Genomic DNA, 7785 nt, shown 5'->3' with positions numbered 1-7785 from the left:
GGATTACCCAGGCCTGCAGGGAGGGCTGGGCCATGGTTCCCTCTGTGCTGCAGGCAGCCCTGCAGCGTGGCAGCAGTGGCTTGCCTCTGGTGAGTTTGCAGGCAGGGTGCTCCAGCACTGCAGTGCTCAGGGGCAGTTTCCTATTTTGACACCAAAGCTTAAATTCAAGAGTGCCTCTTCCCATCCAGTAATTGTTTGTACTGTAAGAACCTCTTCAGAGAGTGTCTCCTGGCAGTCAAAAAGAGAGTATTGCAGAGATAAATTCCTTACTTGCTGTCTCCCCCACTGTATCCACATTTTGTCTATTCCCTCTTCAAATTATAGATTTGTAAAACTCATGCTCTGTGTCCTCAGATGCCCTTCCCAAATCAAACCTTGGCTTCTTTGCAAATTACATTGCACTAACAAGCATTGCCTTAAATTTTTTATTGCAGGCAAGATCACTTCAGAAGTAAGTTTTTGTTTACCTTGTTCCTACAACCCTTTCAAGCTTGTGAATGGAAAATTGTGACAGCAAAATAAGTCTTTAGTTTTAGCACTGTCAGCTGTGGGTAGCTGGTAGCCCTTGGTGGAGGGTGCCGTGAATTAAAGGCCTGCAGAACACACATAACAAAAGTAATTAAATTTGTAAGGAAGTTGAAAAAGGAGGGAGAGGTGATTGGCAGACTCACCTCTCCAGGATGTAGGACTAATGTTAGAAAGTGGACTGATATTGGAATGTGGATGTTGAAATGTGAAGAGAGAAAAAGAAAGCGAAAGAGAGAGAAAGGGAGAAGAGAGAAGAAGAGAGAAGAAGAAAGAGAGAAGAAGAGAGAAGAAGAGAGAAGAAGAGAGAAGAAGAGAGAAGAAGAGAGAAGAAGAGAGAAGAAGAGAGAAGAAGAGAGAAGAAGAGAGAAGAGAGAAGAGAGAAAAAGAGAGAAAAAGAGAGAAGAGAGAAAAAGAGAGAAAAAGAGAGAAGAAGAGAGAGAAAGAGAGAGAAAGGGAAAGAGAGAGAAAGAGAAAGAGGGAGAGCGAAATATGCCCCAAAATCCCCATACCGTCGCTATTTGTAAGTTCTCCCCCATTCCTGCTAGACAGAGTGACAACAAGGGGAGGGGAGTGAGGAAGTACAGTCAAAGGCAAAGCTGTGAAAAAGAGGGAGAGCTGGACCACCAATAGAGATAAGATCAAAGCAGAGATAGCTGACTCTCACAATGTGCTTTATTTTTTTAAACAAGACTTCTTTTTTTTCCTTCTGATTTTTGTTGTTAAGGAAAGGAGGCTTCTGAAGAATGGGTCTGTAAGACTAAAACAGTTGGATGTTGCCTAAAAAGCAAAAAACCAAGAGATGTGATACATCTTGTGTTAAATTTGGGCTAGTCTTTTTTTATTTAACTAATTATAGCTCACAAGAAGAAGAATTGGCCTCTGCAGCAATTAGCACAGATGGATACAAGAAGAAGAAGCAGCTACAGAAAAAGTTTTTAGTTAAACCCAGAAAGTTTTGAAGAAAACTAATGGTGAAAGTTAATGCAGTATTGTTTTTCTTTTAACACTGTGTTATTAAGAAGTCCTTTCCAGGTACTACTAAAGCAGCAATCCCAACCATGGAAAAGAGGGTGAATTCATGCCAGCAAAATAAAAGAATTGGTGAAGAAACGTGAGGAATGGACTATCACATCTAAACCAGGTGATACCAAATTGACTTTCAACCAGGACTGGGTGGTAATGGTTTGGGAAGACCCAAATGATCCAAGGCAGGTACAAAGAATAACACCTAACTGAGAAATAAGGCAAAGCTTGCATCACTGGTTCTAAGCCCTGCCTGAATAAGCTCTGAGACGCCTCCGACACCTCCTTGGCAGAGGAACACTGCCACTTCAAACAGGAGGATCGGGAGTGTTTGAGTCAAAGAGTTCTTATAGTCTGGCCTTAGCCTGTGGCTTGTACAGGCAAGAAGGGAAATTGCCATTAATACTATGCTGTATACTTTATTTGATTCATCCCCATATTGGACATGGCAGCTGGGTTATAAGTGAATGTTTAAATTATGAGAATAATTGGCATTGTAGCTCACAAAATCTATGTTCTCGTGGCAAGAAGTATTGAGTACTGAATCAATCCCCTATACAGAAAGACCTCAAAAACTGAAGTAATAAATTGCTTTTGTAGATGGGGATTATCAATGCCTGTGGACTGAGAGATACCTGAGGAATGGTGGAAAACCACAGTTAAAAGGTGTCAAAACCAATTTGCCTGGAAATGAGTAAAAAAGGAGTGACAAGGGAAACAGAGGGCAAGCCTGGGTTGAGCACTGTACTCACCAGCGAGAAGATCACACGTACCTGCTGTGGGCAGCAGCCCCACAGGCAGGGGAGGTGGGGGTATAAGCCATGCCAAACCTCTGTCATTCCTGTTTCTGTCTCTCATTTGTTGTCTTTTCCCTTCTGAGATAGCAGCAAGATCGTGTCACAAATGCTACAGAAAGTATCACATGGAAAGAAACCAAAGTTCCTTTTTGTTACACACCCCCATGTCAACAGCCACTGTTATAACCCATCCAAATTAAGTACCTGCAGGAAAAAGGGGGAAAATTATCACATACAAAGAACTTAGGAAAAAGTAGTAATACTTGGGGCATGGAATGTCCAAAAGGAGAGAGATGCATTTGTTTTACATTTGATCTTAGAAATATAGTCCAAGATTCGGTAAAGAGACAATTAGTAAAAAAAAAGGTAAAACAAGCACAGCAGTCCAGCTCTGTGTTAACCCCAAATTATATCCTGAGTCATATTAAATGACTCCAAGCAGTTATAGAGAAGATAATAAACAAAGCTGCTCAGGCATTGGAATTAATATTGAGTCTGCAAAGCCAAACATCACCTGCAGTGCATTAAAATAGGTTGGCTTTACACTATTTATTGGCTAAAGAATGGGGTGTACAGATTGTTGAAAATAGATGGCAATGAGGATGTCATCCTAGAAAAAACAAAGGATATCAGAAAAAAATTATGACCCAGGTATCAGTCCAAAAATGGGAAAATAATGTTAAAAACTAGCAGGTGGGGTAATGTATTGAGAATGGGATGGTGGAAGAAATTAGGATTCTTCCTTTTATGTGTTACAAGTGTTTTGTTATTTCTTCTTTGTTTAATCCCATGTTTTATTTGATTACTAACAGAGTCCAAAGAATGCAAGAGGACAGGAAATATTCTTTATAAATCATTTGGCTTGAGCAGTAAGAGGTGAGATTGTGAAAAATGCATATTTATGATTGGCTTTTCGCAAATGTTACAATGAATATTATATGTGCAATGTTAGAAAGTTATGCTGTATTAATTCCCTTACATATTGTGTTAAGTGTAGTTTTAGGTTACAACATTATGTTAAAATAGAGATTATGTATGTGGGGGGAGTTTTCTTTTTAGGAATGAGATGCTCCCTTCGAAGAACACCTAAATCTTCCAAAGGAGAGGAATTTATGGCTTCTGATCAGGAGAAGCTAATTTCTTCAGGCCTTGCTCAGACTTGAAGACGCCAGGGGATTAAAGGGAACAGTTGACATACAACAGAGTTTCTTGTTTAGAATAGGTTGTATGCATAACCATGAAGGATGTATGACTATGCAACAAGTGTCTTGGTTTAAGGGTGATTCCTTTGTTCACAAGTCAAGCTTTTCTTGACTTAGGGTCCGAGAGCATCTGGACATCCGTAATTCTTTGCTCTTTTTGTCTTGTAATTGTCCTAACTCTAATTGTATTATTATTTTTATAACCATTTTATTATTATTAAACTTTTAAAATTTTAAAAACCAAGTGATTAGAGTTTTTCAAAATTTTCAAAACTAGATGAGATTTAAAGGTGACCCTTTAACTCATAAACAATAAATAGATGATTTGAAGGGAAAAAAAAAAAAGCAGCAGGTTGTGGGGGGGGCACAACTGAGGCTGCTGAAGGCTGCTGTGGAAGAGAAGCTGCATTCCAGGCACCCAGGAGGAGCTTCAGAAATGCAAATTAACACTGCTGGGGCAAACTGGGGACAATGTAGCTGGCTCTTCTTGCCTGGGGCAGGAATTGGCTGATTCCCTCTGCCCCTCACCCCAAGCTCTGCCTGCTTGCACAGATGGAATCTGCACAGCTGAAGGCAGAGCCCATGCTGAGGATCTCTGACTCTGCAACAGAAATGGCTGAAGCTGCAAAGGGAAACAGCAAATGGAGAATGTTGTGAAAACTTCACTAAAATAAGGGGGGGATCATCCCTCTGCCCACTCCAACATCTGCTGTCACTGTCTGTGCTGTACAGGGTGTATCAGAGCACTGGGGGTTTTGCTAGAACAGGTTCAGGGAAATCAGCTGGAATTCAAGTATATGATGAAGGAGTAAGAAAAAAAAAATGGTCAATTGATGCAGCCCCAGCTTGAGGGAGCGCCCAAACATGGGGAAAAGATGAACGGCCACCAGAACAAATCCTACAACACCATGGACCAGCCCCTGGGAACCAAAATGATTTTGTGAAAAATGCATGTTATATGGCTCCACGCAGATAGTTACTACATGTATTATGTTACATTGATAACTTGTGCTGTATGAACATTTTAATAGTACGGTAAACGTAGCTTTGTAGATAAAATTAAGCTTTAGCAGTTAAAAGAGAAAATATGCATGTGTGTGGTGGGGGGGGGGGGTTAAGGAATGAGAACACCTAAATTCGCTCAAGGAACACCTAAATTCTCCAGAGAAGAGCAATTTATGGATTTCTTACTAGAAGAAGTTAATTTCTTCAGGCCATGCTCAGACTGGAGGATGCCGTGGGGATTAAAAAAAACAGCTGACATACAACAGACAGAGTTACTTGTTTTAAATAAAATGTATGCATAACCATGAAGGATATAAGAATATGCAACAGTGTATTTTTTTAGGGGTGATTCCTTTATTCACAAGGTATGGTTGTTGTGGCTTAAGTGCCCAAGACAGCATCCGGACATCTGCAAGTCTTTGCTTTTTAATGTCTTGCAATTGTCCTAACTCTAAATTTTTATTAGTCTAATTGTATTCCTACTTTTATAACCATTTTACTAGTATTAAACTTCTAACATTTTAAAAACCAAGTGATTGGCGTTTCTCACAAATTCATATCAGGAGACAGAGAACCCATTTTTCATTTGAATGGCATAATTTGGTTACAAGCTGTCCTCAGAATAAGAACCAACCAGACAGCTCCAGCTCCTGACCTTCCTGCCGACCAAGCCACTGAAATGATGAACACAACATTTCACCAGGGGATGGGATCAGATTATCTGTGAACAGAAAAAGCAGGAGTTTGTGGAAAACTAAATGGCTCAAACTGCTGTTGGCAAAGAGATGACGAGAAAACTGCTAAAAAAGATAAAAAGGAAATAGGAGAGCAGTTTATGTATTGGTCCAAACATGGAAAGGATGGGAATGGGACACGCTTTCCTGGCTCCCCAGCACACCAGGGGTTAAAGGAATGCTGCTTCTCCTCTTCTGTGCTGCAGCAACTCTCATCTTTTTACCATGCTCCACACCTTGGCAGTGCAGCTCATCCAGCAGCTGAGCCAGGGCATGCAGGTGGCAGCCAGGCCTCCTGATCCACAAACGGCGACAAAAGGACAGGGAATGAGGGCACCGAGAATAATCCCAAAACCAAAGAGGACCCGGGAAGGACAAAACAGAGTCAAGGAGTGAATCGGCCTGGACATAGGGCCGGGCACTTGTAGATAAGGAAGTAACAGGAGAAACCATCAGTTCCAATAAATGTTACAAATTGACCCAGAGAGCTGCTCAAAGTCCCGCTACATTCCCGAACTTCGAGGAGAAGCACAAAGACTTAACAGAGCCATGAATATCGGCTGTTCTACAAAAGGAGGGTGCACATTAACGAGGACAGGCTCCAGGCGCATCGGGAAGTCGGAACCTTCCAAGGAACTCAGCCGGTGGGCAAAGGCAGAGGGAGATCGGCCGGGAAAATGAGGATAAAAAGGAGGCTGCGGGCTACAGCCACGGCAGAGAGCGCACGGCAAATGCCCCACGGCCTCTGCCCCTGCTCGGCAATAAAGTCACTTTGACAGGACTCCTCGCTCTCCGCCGGGCACACGAACCTCCGGCGACGGGAATTTCCCCGCCCGCTCCCGGCCGCGGGGCAGCCCCTCTGTCCTACCCACAGCAGCCGGGCCGAGCCAGCGCTGCTCCGGCAGCGGCTCCTGCCCGGCCCCGGCGGGAAGGAGACCGCGGGCAGCCGCTCCCGCAGCGCCCTCAGCCCGGGGCCGGCACGGGCCGGACACGGCACCGGCGAGCCGCCGGAGCCCCCTGCCGCCCCCTCCGCCCGCAGCCGGCCCCGAGCCCCCGCAGAGCCCAGCGCGGCTCCCACCTGCGCCGGGGCCGCCTCCGAGCTCCGCCGCCGCCGCCTCACCGCGCTCCGGCCGCTGCCGCCGCTGCCGGGCCCGCGCAGCCGCTCGGCCAATGGCGGCGCTGCGCGGCCACGGCCGCCCTCAGCCCGCCGCCGGGGCCGCGCCGCGCCCCGCTCCACCAATCAGCGCGCCGCAACCGCGACTGACGGCACCGGCGGCCAATGGCAGCGAGCTCGGGGCGGGCTCTGCGCACGGCCCCGCCTCGCCCCGCGCTCTCGGCGCCCCCGGGCTGCGTGAGGGGAAAGCCGGAGATGAGGAACAGCCCCGGCACGGGCCCGGCCCGAGCCGGGATTGAGCTGCCCACACAAACAAACTTCTCCGCGCCTCCCGCCACGGCTTTCCCGGCCCTGCGCCTCCCGTGCCTCCGCCTCTGCGGGAAGCCCAGGAGCCTCACTTCTCCTGCCCCTCGTTAGCGCATCAGTGCTTCGCTTTGATTTCCCCCGAAAAGGGAAACCTGCCCGAAGCCCTGTGGGTGGGTGGGGCAGGGGAGAGATTTCTGGCAGAAAACTCCAAAGACTCGGAGCAGGAGAAGGAGAAGTCAGCGCAGAGCCTTAAATGCAGCTTTCCCCACGCCTCCCTGCTCCCAGCTGCACCTCCTCCCCCGGCAGGGCAGGAGACAGGGAATGGGGCCATGCTCAGCTCATCCCCCGGGGCTTCTCCCTCTGCTCAGGGACAGGAGTCGTTCCCTGCTGCACCCTGCGCTCTCTCCCGGCCGAGACTTCTCCAGGAACTTCTCGGAGCGGAGTCCATCCCCTGGGCACAGCCCCCTCCGAGTGCTGCAGCGTGGGTCACTGTGCCACGGGCTCAGTCCTGCCAGGACAGGCTGCTCCAGCGGGGCCCCTCTGCCCGCGGGCTCACAGCTCCTCTCAGGCATCGCCGAGCTCCAGCCCGGCTCCTCCAGGGGCTGCAGGGGATCTCTGCATCCCCATGGACCTGCAGGGGATCTCTGCCTCCCCATGGACCTGCAGGGGGATCTCTGCAGCCCCATGGACCTGCAGGGGATCTCCGCAGCTCCATTGTAATATATGTTATGGAATAATTTGTGCTTGTGTAAAATATACATCAAGTCAGTTGTGCTTGTAGAAAAAGATTCTTAAAGTTTTATATGACCAGTGGCTGCAGCCGGGGCTGGAGAAACCAGTTGGCAGAGAAAGAAAGACCTAATTTCTAAATGAAAAAAGGTAGCTGGGTGCAGAGATGGGCTCTTTCCGGGGACAATCCAGGAGACACCCAACGTTTAACCCCTGGTCTGCCGGGGAGCCAGGAAACCAGGCACACGGGCATCCCGCCCTTGCAGCTGCTGAGGAGGCTGCTGGGCTGTGCTTCAGCAGAGGAGATGGAATGTGGCTTACCACTCTGCCCTTCTCTAAAAACGGAG

Source organism: Lonchura striata, chromosome 36, assembly GCF_050655825.1.
Source record: "Lonchura striata isolate lonStrDom1 chromosome 36, ASM5065582v1, whole genome shotgun sequence".
Lineage (NCBI taxonomy): Eukaryota > Metazoa > Chordata > Aves > Passeriformes > Estrildidae > Lonchura > Lonchura striata.
Note: the sequence above shows the minus strand (reverse complement) of the source record.